General features: G+C 43.8%; 2 protein-coding genes across 9 annotated transcripts in view; one reads left to right on the forward strand and one right to left on the reverse strand.

Annotated features, from left to right (window-relative positions):
• Positions 1-16,409, reverse strand: part of LOC144592691 (focal adhesion kinase 1) — a 359,949-nt gene that overhangs the window by 336,625 nt on the left and 6,915 nt on the right. For 3 of the 4 annotated variants that reach the window (XM_078397532.1, XM_078397534.1, XM_078397533.1), the window contains exon 1: positions 15,969-16,145. The exons of the other annotated variant lie outside the window; for it this stretch is intronic. The gene's annotated coding sequence lies outside the window, so the exon portion shown is untranslated. Of the gene's footprint in view, positions 1-15,968; positions 16,146-16,409 lie in introns of those variants that run through there. 4 annotated transcript variants of the gene reach the window in all.
• LOC144592689 (DENN domain-containing protein 3-like) overlaps positions 16,255-16,409 on the forward strand; it is a 132,010-nt gene continuing 131,855 nt past the window's right edge. For all 5 annotated transcript variants that reach the window (XR_013547165.1, XM_078397506.1, XM_078397510.1 and 2 more), the window contains exon 1: positions 16,255-16,409. The gene's annotated coding sequence lies outside the window, so the exon portion shown is untranslated.

Consider the following 16,409-nt stretch of genomic DNA (forward strand, 5'->3'; position numbering starts at 1 on the left):
TCTCTTAGGTAACCTTTACTGTAGCTGTAAAGTGAATAGTAGATTAGGAAAGACAAAATGACATAAGCCAGCCAGAAAACTGAACTGAATTTTTCTCCTGAACTATCATGGGATTAGAACTCATGTCTCTGGATCATGAGCCAAGACCACAAGAGTATTTATTTCAGAGATGGAGAAAAAAAAAAGAAAAAAAGGCCAACTAGCCCTTCAAGACTGTTCTGCGTAGCTAATCTTCTACCTCAAAATTATTTTTTCTGCAGTATCCCGACATCCATAGTGTCCCTTAATGTTTGGAAATCTATTGATCTCCATTTTGGATGAACACTTACCGAGATCCCATAGCCCTCCAAGGTAATTCAAAGATTATCCACCATATCTGAGCAAATAAATATCTCATTGTTTTGTCCACAACAGCCTGTTCTTTGCTGTGAGACTGAGACTATGGTCCTTGACCCTTCAGCCTGCTCATTGATCACAGTAAGATTCATTTAGATCTCCTCTCATTCTTTAAAACTCCTGTACTTTCTCAGCATACAAATTCTCCTCACAAATGTAAAAATTGTCCTTAGTGGGTGTAGGATAGTGTTAATGTGCGGGGATCGCTGGGCGGCACGGACTTGGTGGGCCGAAAAGGCCTGTTTCCGGCTGTATATATATGATATGATATGATATGATGATATTGGTGAATCTGGTGTCACTGCAACCAGTCCACTGAAACTTTGTTGCATTTCCTCTGCACCAAATACATTTTCTCTTCGGCAAAGACACCATGACCCAACACAAATACAGTAAGTCTTCCTTACTCTGGCATCAAATCCTCAAATGAAAGTTGACATTCCATTTACTATCTTAATAGCTTGATGCACTTGCCTGCAGGCTTTCAGTGACTTGTTCACAGCATACAGAGAATCTTTTCCTCAACCAGAGACCACAATCTGCAAGGATGTGTTCTTAGCCCCTTACTATACTCACGGCTGTACAGCCAAATTGTGTTCTAACTCCATTTACCAGATGACACAATGACGAAATTAAGTACTGAAAGGAGATACAAAGGTTAGTAACATGGCTTCAAGAGAGAAGGCTCTCCCTCAATGTCAGCAAGACAAAGGAGCTAGGTATTGACTTCAAATGAGATGGTGTACACACCCCAAAGCTGTCTAATTTGAGAAGGCCCAGAGCTTCAAGTTCTTGGCATAAATATCACCTACTATTTGTCTTGGAATAATGACATTAAAGGTATGGACAGGAGAGCACACCAACACCTCTACTTCCCCAGAAGACAAAGAAAATTGGGCACATCTCCAAAGACTCTTACCCACTTTTAGAAAAGAACTATAGATTTACATTCCAGTCATACCCTCCTCTCCCCTTTCCCATCGTGCACAAGATAAAGCTTGAAAGCATGAACCAGAAGATTCAGGAACAATTGATTCCCCGCTGTTATCAGATTACTGAACATTCCTCTCATTTGTTAAAGAGTGTGGCCAATATCCCAACCCAAATCATTGAGGCTCCTGCAATTTTTTACCTATATTTTCCCTGCAACTTTAACTCTGTAATGCGACAATGCTATATTCTGCACTCTGGTTATTTTTATCTCTTTGTACTACCTGTTGTGCTTGTGTAATAGCTTGATTGTACACAAAGTACATAACTGGATGGTCCACAAAGTTTATCACTGCAACAATCAACCAATACTACTCAATTTCAATATTTAAATCATATTGTTTTTCTATTTTGTGTATTAAAGCGGAAAACCCAATTAGTTCATCTCACTCAGTCAACTTGTCCATTTTCCCCATCAAACCTCTTTACATTCTGTTCCATACTTACAACCTAGTTTTATACCATTAGCAAACTGAAATGGTTAAATAATTGATTTTTTATTCTCAATGGTTAAGTTCCAAGCACAAATCCCCGAGGCATCCCCTTCCACCACCATTTGCGTACGCAAGAGTGTTTTGCTTTTGTCAAGCTCTCCGAGTTCATCTTGTCCATGAGATCTGTCTGTGGCTCCATTGACCAATTACGAATTGTTATAGAGTCACTTCGGCCCAACTTGCCCACACCAGCCAACATATCCCAGCTACACTAGTCCTACCTGCCGCATTTGGTTCATATCCCTCCAAAACTGTCCTATCAATGTACCTATCTAACTGTTTCTTAAATGTTGGGATAGTCCCTGCCACAACTACTTCCTCTGACAGCTTGTTCCATACACCCACCACCATTTGTGTGAAAACATTACCCCTCAGATTCCTATTAAATTTTTTCCCCTTCACCTTAAACCTATGCCCTCTGGTCCTCGATTCACCAACTCTGGGCAAGAGACTCTGTGCATCTACCCTATCTATTCCTCTCATGATTATGTACACCTCAATAAGATCACCCCTCATCCTCCTGCACTCCAAGGAATAGAATCCCAGCCTACTCAACCTCTGCCTATAGCTCAGACCTTCTAGTCCTGGCAACATCCTCGTAAAACGTTTCTGTACTCTTTCCAGCTTGACAACATCTTTCCTATAAGATGTTGCCGAGAACTGAAGACAATACTAAGTGTGGCCTCAACAATCTTATACAACTGCAACATGATCTCCCAACTTCTAAACTCCATACTCTGAATGATGAAGGCCAATGTCCCAAAAAACACCCGATCTACCTGCCACTCCAGCTTCTAGGGACCCTGCGCCTACACTCCTCCGCTCTACAACACTCCCCAGAGCCCTTGCATTCACTGTGTAGGTACTGTCCACGTTAGACTTCCCAGATTGCAACACCTCACATTTCTCCGTATTAAATTCCATCAACAATTCCTCAGCCCACCTGGCCAATCAATCAAGATCCTGCTGCATTTTTTTTACAATGATCTTCATTGTCTGTAAAACCACCCATTTTTGTATAATCTGCAAATTTGCTGATCTTGCCGTTTGTCATCCAAATTATTGATATAGATGACAAACAGTACGGGCCAGCACCGAACCCTGAGGCACACCACTAGTCACAGGCCTTCAGTCGGAGAAGAAACGTTCCACCTTCACCATCTGCTTACTTCCATGAAGCCAATTTTCTATCCATTCTGCTATCTCTCCTTGGATCCCATGCGATCTAACCTTCCAGAGCAGCCTACCATGCGGAACCTTGTTGAACGCTTTGCTAAAGTCCATATATACATCTACAGCTCTGCCCCAATCGACTTTTTTTGTCAGGTCTTCAAAAAACAGATTTGTGAGACACAACCTCCCATGTACAAAACCATGCTGATTATCCCTAATCAGCCCTTGTCCATCTAAATGCCTGTATATCCTATCCCTCAGAATACTCTCCAGTAACTTTCCAACTACAGATGCTAAGCTCACTGGCCTCTATATCATATCATATCATATCATATATATACAGCCGGAAACAGGCCTTTTCGGCCCTCCAAGTCCACGCCGCCCAGTGATCCCCGTACATTAACACTATCCTACACCCACTAGGGACAATTTTTACATTTACCCAGCCAATTAACCTACATACCTGTACGTCTTTGGAGTGTGGGAGGAAACCGAAGATCTCGGAGAAAACCCACGCAGGTCACGGGGAGAACGTACAAACTCCTTACAGTGCAGCACCCGTAGTCAGGATCGAACCTGAGTCTCCGGCGCTGCATTCGCTGTAAAGCAGCAACTCTACCGCTGCGCCACCGTGCCGCCCTAGTTCCCAGCATTTTCCCTGCAGCCCTTCTTGAATAAAGGGGCAATATCTGCCACCCTCCAGTGTTCCGGCACCTCTCCTGTATTTAAAGAAGCCTCCTAAATTTCAACCAGGGTCCCCGCAATTTCCTCTCTGGTTTCCCACAATGTTCTTAGATATATCTGATTAGGCCCTGGAGAATTGTCTACCGTCATACACAATATTAGTACCTTCAGCACCTCTTCGTCGTAACACTGACTGCTCTCAAGACATTTCTTGAATTTCCCCAAGTTCCTCCGTCTTACTGTCTTTCACCTCGGTAAATACAGACGAGAAATACTCATTGAGGACTTTGCCCATCTCCTGTGGCTCCGCATAGAGTTAACCGCTTTAACCTAATTTAAAACTGTTAGCCTAAACAGAACTGTTAATCTAATTTACCTTTTTTTTTTAAACTTTAATGTTACTTCCTGTTGATGTTCTTTCCCAAGTACTGCTCCACTCTCATTCAAATTTCATTTCATCGAGCCTCGAGGCAAACAAAAAATAATGTTTTACCCTTCAATGACCAAAAGTTGTCCTCACATCCAGACTCCCTTTCTTTTCCCACTATGGAGATATGTGCTAAGGCAATTTGAAGTGATTAGAATGGGCTTTATTGTGACATGACCAATTAAAATGGAATTAACTTGAGGCGATGAGAATGGAGGAGGAAGGCTTGGCAGTGAACAAAGAATTGTGGAGGGCAAGATCAAGGTAAGACAGAGCGCAGTGATCTCAAGAAGGAAAATCAAGGTGATAGCTATTGGATGTCTGCCTGAGTGACTCTAGTCTAATATACTGATTTTAAATCTGTGTTGAGAATACAAATTGTGATGAGGACAGAGCCTACATTGGGTGTACATTGGTTAAGTGGGTAAGCAAGAAGTTTGCAGATGCAACATCAAAGTGGGAAAATGAACTGATATGCACTTGGAAGGAAGAATGAAAAATATTTAACTAAAATATTGTGTGTGTGAATGGGATCTGGGGACCATAATGCATAAACCACAAAGGGCTAGTGTGCAGGTAGATAGAGCCAGTAATTGGAAACAAATGGAACACTGGCCTTTATTTCAATGAGTATGGAATAAAGGGAAACATCGATTCAATTTTACAAGATCACATCTGGAGTACTGCAGTTTCAGTAAGTTCATTAGTTTGATAACTGGAATAAAGCTATTGACATAAAGAATGCATAAACAATGAGAGGGGAGCTTATGCAAACCTACAAGATTATGAGGAAAATTAAGAAGGTGGGTGCAGAGAGGATATATCCCCTTGTGAAGAATATTAATGGGCATAAGAAAGACTACAGGAAGAGGAATAATAAATTGCTCTGAGAATTAGCATGAATTCGATGGGACAAATGGCCATTTTCTATGCCATAAAATGAAAGAATATGAAATATTCGATGAGATTAACCCAAATGCCCACTGATCAGCTTGGACGTGGTGGGCTAAATATCATGTTTCTATTCCATATGATTCAATGAAATATGAAGACAACATTTTTCTCTATCATGCATCAAGACTGGGTTGCAACCTGAATCGTCAGCGATTAATTTCCATCTGCAGCTCGACCCGTTAAGTTCCTCCAGCAGATTGTTTGTTGAACATAGAAGCCCATGGTTGAGGTCAGTCAAGCACAGCCCTAAGATTCACTGCAAATATTCCTTAGAGAACAATTGACTGCTTAGCCTTTCCTCTTTATAAAGGTCAGAAGTCAAACTGTTTAATAACTAGTATGGACTCAACTCCATTTGTATCTATACCAAAGACAGTCCATACAAGCTTGCAGCAGAATCAGATAACATCAATTATTTGTTAATTTTTAGACCCAAGTAATATCAACAAATTGAATTAATGTACAAAGCCACTTAATAAAAGCATTATCAAACAAAATTTGACGGATGCACACGGGTAATTATTAAGACAAAAGCTTAATGCTTCAGGTGTTCGAATTTAAAAAACCACAGAAAATGTTGAAAATACTCAGAAGAACGTCGGTAGAGTGAGAAATAGTTAACATTTTGGGGTAGTTTTCCAACCCTGGGGTAAATGGGTGGAGCAACCATATTAAAATCACCAATTTTACAAAATATTTACATTTCTTCTCTTTTGGTGGTACTTTGGATTTGAAGATTACTCAATAAAACACTTAATGTGCACAATTTGCTCCTATACATAGACAGGAGTAGAGCAGCCTGATCTCTGGGCAGGATAAGTTATGATTTTATCTCCTTCTCCTTTAGCCAGGCAAGCTCAACTTTTCACCACTGTAATAGGCATGTGCCACCATTACCCAAGATAATCTTTGTGCTGGAATTATTGTGCATTCTTCACAAATCCAAAAGACCCTCTTCTTATCCAAATCCAAAATTATAAGATCTCTGCATCAGGAAATTAATTTACGTTTTTATTTCGATGTTATACAACATAATCTCAAGTCGATGTAGAATCGTGTCTCAAAGCTGTTGTTGTTCCCTGACTTATGGTGCAACATAAACATAGCACAAAAAGTAAGGAAATTTGTGTTTGGTAGATTATTTCTTTGTTGTAACAATGCTTCTTGGCAATAAATCTTATACCGTTGGAAAGCCTGTTTATTTCCCTTTTAAATGGTGCCACATTTGTAAGGAACATGCATTTGTGGGATGAGCAGCAGAGTTGAGTATGTGGGTTGCTCCCATGAAAAATCTGCCAAATCTTCTCTGCCAATGCCAAACAGCTTATTCTGCCATTGACTCTTGTTCGGTGTTGTTTGGTGGATTGGATGTTTGAAGTCTGAAGAAACGAGACATATTGGCAATTTAACAATTTATTCATTTAATAAACAGGAGCCTCAGTAGCGTGTGGAAGAACCATACACAGCCACAACAGCCTGCCACCTCCTCCTCATGCTGGTCACCAGCCTGGTCACACACTGTTGTGGGATGGCATCCCATTCTTCAACCAGCATTTGTCGCAAGTCAGCCAACGTGGTTGTGTTGGTCACTCACTCTGGCACGAACAGCACGCCCAAGCTGATCCCACAAGTGTTCAATGGGGTTGAGGTCAGGACTGCTGGCAGGCCATTCCATCCTCTCCACTCCCAAATTCTGGAGGTAGTCTCTGAGAAACCTTGCTCTGTGGGGGCGAGCATTGTCATCTTGGAGGATAGAGTTCGGTCCCAGACTGTGGAGATATGGGATTGCCACTGGTTGCAGAATCTCATCTCGATATCTCTCTGCATTGAGATTGCCTCCAATGATGACAAGCCTCGTTTTTCCAGTGAGGGAGATGCCGCCCCACACCATCAAACTGCCTCCACCAAAAGATGTTACTCTATCGTGCAGCAATCAGCATAGCGTTCTCCGCATCTTCTCCACACTTTGACCCTATGATCCAACTGCCGTAGGCAGAATCTGGACTCATCGCTGAACATAACGTTCCTCCACATGTTCAGGTTCCAGTGCACATGTTGCCGACACCAGCGCAAACGGGCCTGACGGTGAAGGGCAGTCATGGCAGCCCTCCTGGCAGCCCTATGAGACCGGAGATCGGCTGCGTGCAGTCTGTTCCGAATTGTCTGGGCAGAGAGCCGTCGGCCATATCGTCCTGCAAACCTTGACTGCAAATCTGTAGAAGACAGCCTACGGTTCCCAAGTGCTGACAGGGTGAGGAAACGGTCTTCTTCGGGTGTCGTCTTCTTGGGACGACCACTTCGCGGCCTGTCTCTGACATCCCCCGTTATATGGAACTTGGCCTTCACTTTAGAGATGGTACTAGGGCTCACTCCAAATAATGCCGCAACTTGGTTTTGCGGAACACCAGCTTGAAGTTGCCCTATCGCACGGGCCCTATACAGATCAGTCAAACGTGGCATGCCGATTCTTGGAGCAGACACCTACTGACCACTGTAGCAGGGCCCATGCTCACAGATGCTGCCAATCAGGTGCCAATCAGGCACCTGATTGTCAGCACCTGGGGGTACCAGAAGCTCAAAACAAGAGTCAATAGCAACAGCAGAATAGCTGTTTGGCATTGGCAGAGAAGATTTGGCAAATATTTCATGGGCGCAACCCATATACTCAGCTCTGCTGCTCATCCCACAAATGCATGTTCCTTACAAATGTGGCACCATATAAAAGGGAAATAAACAGGCTTTCCAACGGTATAAAATTTATTGCCAAGAAGCATTGTTACAACAAAGAAATAATCTACCAAACACAAATTTCCTTACTTTTTGTGCTGTGTTTTATATATATATAAAAAACTAAAACTCTCATCTTGTTTGTTCCGTATGTTTGTGCTGTAGTTGTGTGTGTGTGTCCCCTCGGAGGACCAGTGCCCGTCCCGGCGTGCCCCGCGCCTGACCCTCCCGTGGTGCAGCGCGGCGGCAGAGAGTCCAACAAGATGGCCGTTGCTCCCCGCCGATCAGCGCTGGACGCACGGGGCCCAGGTAATTGGCCTTTCCCTGTTCCCCCCTCGCCCGCCCACAGACCCGGGGGACACTCCTCGCCCACCCACGGGTTGCTGGGCCCGCAGGATCGTCAGTTGCGGGAGGGTTACCCCGCCCCCAGGAGGCCCGCAGGAGAAACGGGGCCAAGGTCAGTGCCTTTTCCTGTCCCCCCTCGCACACCCATGGCCCCGGGGGACGCTCCCTGCCCGCCAATGGGTCAGCGGATTGGTGGGTTTGCTGGGGCTGGCATGGCCCCGGGGGACATTCCCCGCCCGCCACCGGGTCCCGCCCACAGCCCCAGGGGACGCTCCCCACCTGCCAACGGGTCCACGGATCGGTACTGTTGCTGGGCCCGGCATTGCCCTGGGGACGCTCCCCGCCTGCCAACGGGTCCACGGATCGGTACTGTTGCTGGGCCCAGCATGGCCCCGGGGATGCTCCCCGCCTGCCAACGGGTCCACGGATCGGTAAGGATTGCTGGGCCCTCAGGAGAGGTTTGCACCCAACGGGGTTACCGCGCCCACAAGACACTGCAGGATTAGTTTCGGGTCCACGGCTCGCTCTGCCCGCACCACAAGCCACAAGGGGCAGAGCTGAGTGGCTCCCTCTCCACTTCCCTGCCCCCCTCGCCCGCCCATGGCCCTGGGGAACACTTCCCGGACCGGTTGGACCTAAACCTGTCCTGCAGTGGTCCAGCACCATCTACTCCCCCACCTCCCCCCTCAGCCCCCCTTCCCCTCCCCCCCACTCACCCACTCCATTCCCCCTCAACTGCCCTCCTCCCCGCCCCATCCGCTCACCCACCCCTTCCTCAGCCGCCCCCACAGGACTGCCCACAGCAGAGATTTGCACCCAAAGGGTGCACACCCGTCTAGTTCACATTAAAACTGCCAAACTATTGCTTAAAGTAGCAATTTGGAAATTTCATTGGCACTAGTACCACTTATTTTTACTACATCAACATAAATTTACTGAAGGGAACATTTTCATACAAATCATTCATGGGTAAATCTGTTGCAATGTGTTAATACCAAATCATTATCTCTCACTAGGAAACCAAACTGTAAACTTCTATTTTAATTTTCCTTTCATTTACATTGGGGACATTAGCAGAATATGTAATAGAAACCTTGTCAACCAACAACCATAGAAACTTCGTAATATAAGCCAGTTTGCTATCATAGCTAATCACTAAAAACAATAAGAGGGGCGGCAAAAAGAAAACTTATATTCCAAGTGGCAGAAATATTCTCTTAACGTACATAGCAATTCCCAATCACTAATAGAGAAAGTTCAAATGCAAATGAACCAAAACCTCAAAACAATCAAAAATATTTTCTAAATACCCAACAAACACCAAATCTCAGTTAAATCTCAAAAGCCACCATTTATGATCATTTTTGTTTGCAAAATGATTTGTCTAGATTTAAGAGAGAATTTAAATGCAACATAAACAGGAAGTCCCCAGGGCCATAGCTACTATGAGCCGGTCCTGCTGAGCCAGATGGTCACATCGCACAGTGAACCGGCACAGACCTACTTGAACTTTATACTGTTTTAAAACTGTTTCTAATTTTGTTTCACTGGGTTGTATAAATTTAGCTAATTAATTTATTGCATCGTATGGAAGGCGCATTCCCAATCTCGTTGTACTCCTGTACAATGACAATAAAGATATATTGTATTGTATTGTATAAATAGAAATATTGGTATTCTTCACAGGGATCTGTAAATACTATTATTACATTGATTTAAGATTTGATCCAAGTAAAGACTGTGCAGCAAAATAGCTATTTTGATTGGAACTTTCCAAAACTACAGGTCCTCCCCAGGATTTGATTGCCCAACTTATATACAGCCCGGACATACAAGGGAGCATTTGGGAGACCGGTGGGATGTTGCAATGCTTCGGGCATCTTTTGCTGCTTGGGTACTTGATTTGCAGCAATATTCAAATGTCGAGTTATACACCCTGGTTCTAACTATGTGTTTCCCTTGCTTGGCCAATGTTCTATTCAAACGTATTGCTAGGCAGCCACATTTCCAATTTGCCAACTGTTGGGTTATGAGTCGTTCTCAAGAACAGAGTTCTTTTGTAACTTGGGAAGGACCTGTATACTGCTTTTATCACTGATGATTTTAATTTCATTTTGATTGTCCCAAATGGCTACAATGCAAGTAAGAGTTGCCAGATCTAGATCATGCTAATAGAAGACAAATTTCAAAAACAAAGACTCGTTCACATTCTTTAATTCTTACGAATCAGGAGACCATCGAGCCTTTTGAGTTTCTGTGTCACTTCTCAATAAAGTTTAAGATTAAAGCCTGTTCCCATTGATTCAAACATTTTCACTTTATCCACAACAGTCTTTCCAGGTGAGACAAAGGTTTACCTGCACCTCCTCCAACCTCATCTATTGCATCCGCTGCTCTAGATGCCAACTTATTTACATTGGCGAAACCAAGCGCAGGCTCGGCGATCGCTTCGCTGAACACCTGCGCTCGGTCCGCATTAACCAAACTGATCTCCCAGTGGCCGAGCACTTCAACTCCCCCTCCCATTCCCAGTCTGACCTTTCTGTCATGGGCCTCCTCCAGTGCCATAGTGAGGCCCACCGGAAATTGGAGGAACAGCACCTCATATTTCGCCTGGGCAGTTTGCAGCCCCTTGGTATGAACATCGTCTTCTCCAACTTTAGATAGTTCCTCTGTCCCTCTCTTCCCCTCCTCCTTCCCAGATCTCCCTCTATCTTCCTGTCTCCACCTACATCCTTCCTTTGTCCCGCCCCCCCTGACATCAGTCTGAAGAAGGGTCTCGACCCGAAACGTTACCCATTCCTTCTCTCCTGAGATGCTGCCTGACCTGCTGAGTTACTCCAGCACTTTGTGAATAAATACCTTCGATTTGTACCAGCATCTGCAGTTATTTTCTGATATCAACTGACATCTATTTAAACCCACTGACTCCAACAGCTATCTAGATTACACTTCTTCTCACTCTGCTTCCTGTAAAGACTCTATCTCCTACTCCCAATTCCTCTGTCTGTTCCATACCAGGACTTCAGAGATGTCATTCTTTAGGGAATGGGGGTTCCCCTATTCGATCATAGATGAGGCCCTCATTAGGGTCGCCTCATCCCTCAGCTCCGCTCTTGCTATCACTCCCCCCAGTCATAACAGAGACAGAGTCCTCCTCGTCCTCACCTTCCACCCCATCAGCCGTCGAGTACAGCACATAATTCTCCGACATTTTTGCCACCGTCAACGGGATCCCACCACTAGCCACTTCTTCCCATCTCCGCCCGTTTCCGCTTTCCACAGAGACCGTTCCCTCCGCAACTCCTGGTCAACTTGTCCTTTCCCACCCAAACCACCACCTCCCCAGGTACTTTCCCCTGCAACTGCAGGAGATGCAGCATCTGTCCCTGTACCTCCCCCCTCGACTTTGTCCAAGGACCCCGACAGTCTTCAGGTGAGGCAGAGGTTCACTTGTGCCTCCTCCAACCTCATCTACTGTATCCCATTCCTTCTCTCCAAGATGTTGCTTGATCTGCTGAGTTACTCCAGTATTTTGTGATACCTACATCTACTGTATCTGCTGTTCCAGGTGTGGACTCCTATATATCGGCGAGACCAAGCACAGGCTCGGAGATCGTTTCGCTGAACACCTCCACTCAGTCCGCCTATACCTACCTGATCTCCCGGTTGCTAAACATTTTAACCCCCCCTCCCATTCCCACACTGACCTTTCTGTCCTGGGCCTCCTCCATTGTCAAGAGTGAGGCCCAGCGCAAATTGGAGGAACAGTACCTCATACAGTGCCCTCAATTATGTTTGGGACAAAGACCCATTGTTTATTTATTTGCCTCTGTACTCCACAATTTGAGATTTGTAATAGGAAAAAAATCACATGTGGTTAAAGTGCACATTTTCAGATTTTAATAAAGGCCATTTTTATACATTTTGATTTCACCATGTAGAAATTACAGCTGTGTTTATACATAGTCCCCCAGTTTCAGGGCACCGTATTGTTTGGGACACATGGCTTCACAGGCGTTTATAATTGCTCAGGTGTGTTTAATTGTCTCCTTAATGCAGGTATAAGAGAGCTCTTAGCACCTAGTCTTTCCTCCAGTCTTTCCATCACCTTTGGAAACTTTTATTGCTGTTTATCAACATTAGGATCAAAGTTGTGCCAATGAAAGTCAAAGAAGCATTATGAGACTGAGAAACAAGAATAAAACTGTTAGACATTAGCCAAACCTTAGGCATACCAAAATCAACTGTTTGGAACATCATTAAGAAGAAAGAGAGCACTGGTGAGCTTACTAATTGCAAAGGGATTGGCAGGTCAAGGAAGATCTCCACAGCTGATGACAGAATTCTCTCGATAATAAAGAAAAATCCCCAAACACCTGTCCCATAGATCAGAAACACTCTTCAGGAGTCACGTGTGAATTTGTCAATGACCACTGTCCGCAGAAGTCCAGCTGTCATCATATGCACACTCCACTCACTTACACACATACTCCATTCTTTGGATTCACACGTTTTGAGAAAATAATCCATTGTGTGGGCACTGAAAGCAGGAGATAGACACAAAAAGCTGGAGTAACTCAGCGGGACAGGCAGCATCTGGAGTTGGTTTTTGTTTAGTGAAAGATGGGAAATTGGTTAGATGAGTACTGGAATAATTAAACAAGATAAGCATGCTAATGAAGAGTTCAGTTGTCAATAGGCTGAAGAAAGGGTGGTGTTGGATGAGATTTCAAGGTTGGAAGTAGGTAGTCTTTGTAACTGAAGTAAATGAAAGACAAAAACAGTATGAGCAATAGAAGATGGAATGGAATTATTGGTAGGAGTAGGACTTTCATTTGAGAACATAAAACAATGAATGACCTTGACAGTTCACTTAATTGATAAAGTGATCATAGCAGTTCACAAACTTTTGGGAACATTACTGAAATATATCTTTCCCAGGATGAGAGGTCGGTGAATGATTGATACGATATAGTTCAGCCACATTTACTGACAGGATCTATATCTGCTGTCATCTGATACACACTTCATTCACTTGCACACATCCTCCATTCCTTGGATTCACAATTTTTGAGAAAATAATCGATTGTGTGGGCACTGAAAACAAGTTAGATGAACGAGAGAAAATGTGCCACAGGGAATGATGCTGGGCCCATTATCGTTCATCATTTATAAAATCTATTTGGATGAGAATGTTCAAGCCATGGTTAATAAGTTTGCAGATGACACTGAAAAGAGATATCATAGAGAGTAAAGAAGGATGTAAAAAATTACAGTAGGTTGATCAGCTCGGTAAGTGGGCCAAGGAATAGCAAAAGACATTCAATTCTGGCAAGAAAAAGGTGCTGCATTTCGAGAAATCTCACCAGCATAGAACTTTTACAGTAGGCGATAGGGACATACAAGGACAATGTCCCAGAAAATGGCATCACAGGTGGACAGGGTGGTAAAGAAGACATTTGGTACACTGGCCTTCATCAGCCTGGGTATGTGTACAGGAGTTGGTACATTATGTTGCTGTTGTACAAGACCACATTTGAAGTACTGTGTAGTTTCCGTTGCCCTCCAAAGGACTGACATCATTAAGCTGGAAAGAGTGCAGAAAAGATTTATGAAAATGTTGCAAATACTGGAAGGACTGAGTTATAGGGAGAGGTTGGGCAAGCTAGGACTTTATTCCTTTGAATACAAAAGACTGATGAGTGATCTTTTTGAGGTGCATAAAATCACAAGAGGCAATGGATAGGGTGATTGCATTATTTTTACCCCAGAGAAGAAGATTTGGAAACAAGAGGGCATTGGTTTAAGGTGAATTATATAAAAGGGACCTGAGGGGCAACTCCTCACAGAGAGTGGTGGGTATATGTAACAAACTGCCAGAGGAAATAGTTGAGGCAAGTACAGTAGCAACATTTAAAAGACAGATATAGAGACAGAAAAGGTTGAGGGATATGTGCCTAACACAGGCAATGGATACAGTTTAGATGGGCATCTTGGATGGCATGGATGAGTTGAGCCAAAGAGCCAGTTTCCATTCAAACTGATTTTCCCTTGTGCAGAGTTCAGTTAGATCTATTCAGTCAAGTAAAAATGCAATGCTGTATCATCACAAATATTTTAAGCAAAATGGACAAGAAAAAAAATTAAGATTTTGATATGGGCTTTCCCTCACAAGTACATTTGCATCAAACTCTAATGGGGACACATTATCTTTGGTTCCAACCGTTGAGGATTTGTCACGGTCTCAGAGTAATAAATTAGACATTTATTCAATATTGTCTTTCCTTGTAGATGAATAGTTGCTCAGTAACATGTCTCCTCCAGATTCCATTCTTTTAACAACGATTTAGTTTAATTCATGAAATATAGCCAGTGTGTTTGTCATTTATTTTTATTTATTCATTTTTAAATTGACAATCATATCTATCACAAGACAGTTGTTTGTTAAATATGTCCATGCTCTGATAGACATACTGGAATCAATGTGGTTTTCAGTATGGTGATATTGTTCTTCTAAGTTAAAGATTTCCCACACTATTCGTTTTCAGTTCAAAACAATCCAGCAAAGTGCTGCACATCATTCAATTATTGTTTTGATAAACTTGTCTGGTAAGATACCGCTACATATACACAAACTTCAACAGAGTGAAAACTAAAGTCTTCTTTAACAATTTATGCTGAGTAGTAAACACGTAATTAAAAATCACAATAGCAACATGTGTTTTGTTAAGCTGGTTGCAGGAGCCAGGAATAATAAATAATTTTATTTGAAAGGCAAATGTGAGTTACCCCAATTCAGATGTAACAAATATTTTAAATAATGGTGTCACATTTGTACCAGCATCTCCAGTTATTTTCCTACACTTTTAAATAATGGTGTTACTTTGTTAAAGGTAAAACAATGAGGCTATAAATTGACACTTAGGCTTTGATCTACACGCTGATGAATGCGTGCCCTTTCTGCACCATACTACAATCTCCTAGCCTACTGTACCAATTGAAAATTGTTCGATCAATTGTAATAAACGTCACTCATAAATTGGAAAGCAAAAAGAGTCATAGGAAAACCAAATGAAAGCAATGAATCAAGTGTGTGAACACACTGCAGCGGATATTTGCTGGGGGGGGGGGGGCGCTACTTATTCTTTTTAAACCTAACTGAAATGCAACTCCTCTATTCAAAACATGTAATGGGACCCAAAGCCGCAAATATCCGCTGAATTATATTCTGTTCACTACAACATAGAAAGAATGAAGGTACGCACTCAGTACACACAGGCGACACCGATAGCAATCTTTTTTGTTAATGCAGTAGGAAATATACGATGTTAGTCACGCACGCAGAGACACCCAAGGGCCAAATAATACAAAACACCAACACTTTAAATAAATACTTATTGCGATTTTGTTCTTGCCTAAATGAACTTTGCGCCACGATTTTTTTTAAATAATAAAAAATAATGTACAATCGCTCCCGTACATCAGCCTTGTTGCATTCCTTATAAGATTTAAAATGAACAAGTCCAGCCCTACTCCCCTTTACTATGGCATGGGGCAAAGAGGGAGGACAAGGACAGGGGCGACACCAGGCGCCACTCTCCCTCCCCATCCCCATCCATGCAGGCGTTGCAAACTTCGCCACTCCGCCGTCAGTTATTAAACCACCTTTTCCCCTAACTGCGGGATTTCTTTCTTATCATCTGTCGTTGGGGTGAGTGAGAGAGGAAACATCAAACCCCCTTTCAGCTCATGTTTCCAAAAAACAACACACTTACTTTTCCTCCTAAGGGGCGCTGCTCCGTTGTGGAATACGTTTCAGTCAATAAACGGTGCTTTTGTTTCTCTCCAAACGGTGAAAGAAAACGTGAACAGTTTAGATTCCGACCGCGATTTCTTGATGCAAGGCTTGCGGCGGCGGCGGTGGCTGCAGCTGCGGCGCGCGCGCGCGCCCTCCCCCCCTCACCCCCTCACCACAGACACCAACGGCCCCGCCGCGCGCTCCCGCTCCCGCTCCCGCACCCGCTCCGTGCGCGCGCTTCTCAGCACAACGGCCGACGACCCACCGCGGGCGCTGGTGGACGCCGGGAGTAAAGTCAATAGAGCGGATTTTATCTTTGGCCGGGAGGCGTTGTCGGCATTCCATCATGGCGGCGGAGAAGAGAGGCGTGGAGAGGAGTGCGGGCCAGGGATGGTGGTTGGTGTCCAGTGAAGGCCGG

The sequence above is a fragment of the Rhinoraja longicauda genome, chromosome 4 (genome assembly GCF_053455715.1).
Source record: "Rhinoraja longicauda isolate Sanriku21f chromosome 4, sRhiLon1.1, whole genome shotgun sequence".
Taxonomy (NCBI): domain Eukaryota; kingdom Metazoa; phylum Chordata; class Chondrichthyes; order Rajiformes; family Arhynchobatidae; genus Rhinoraja; species Rhinoraja longicauda.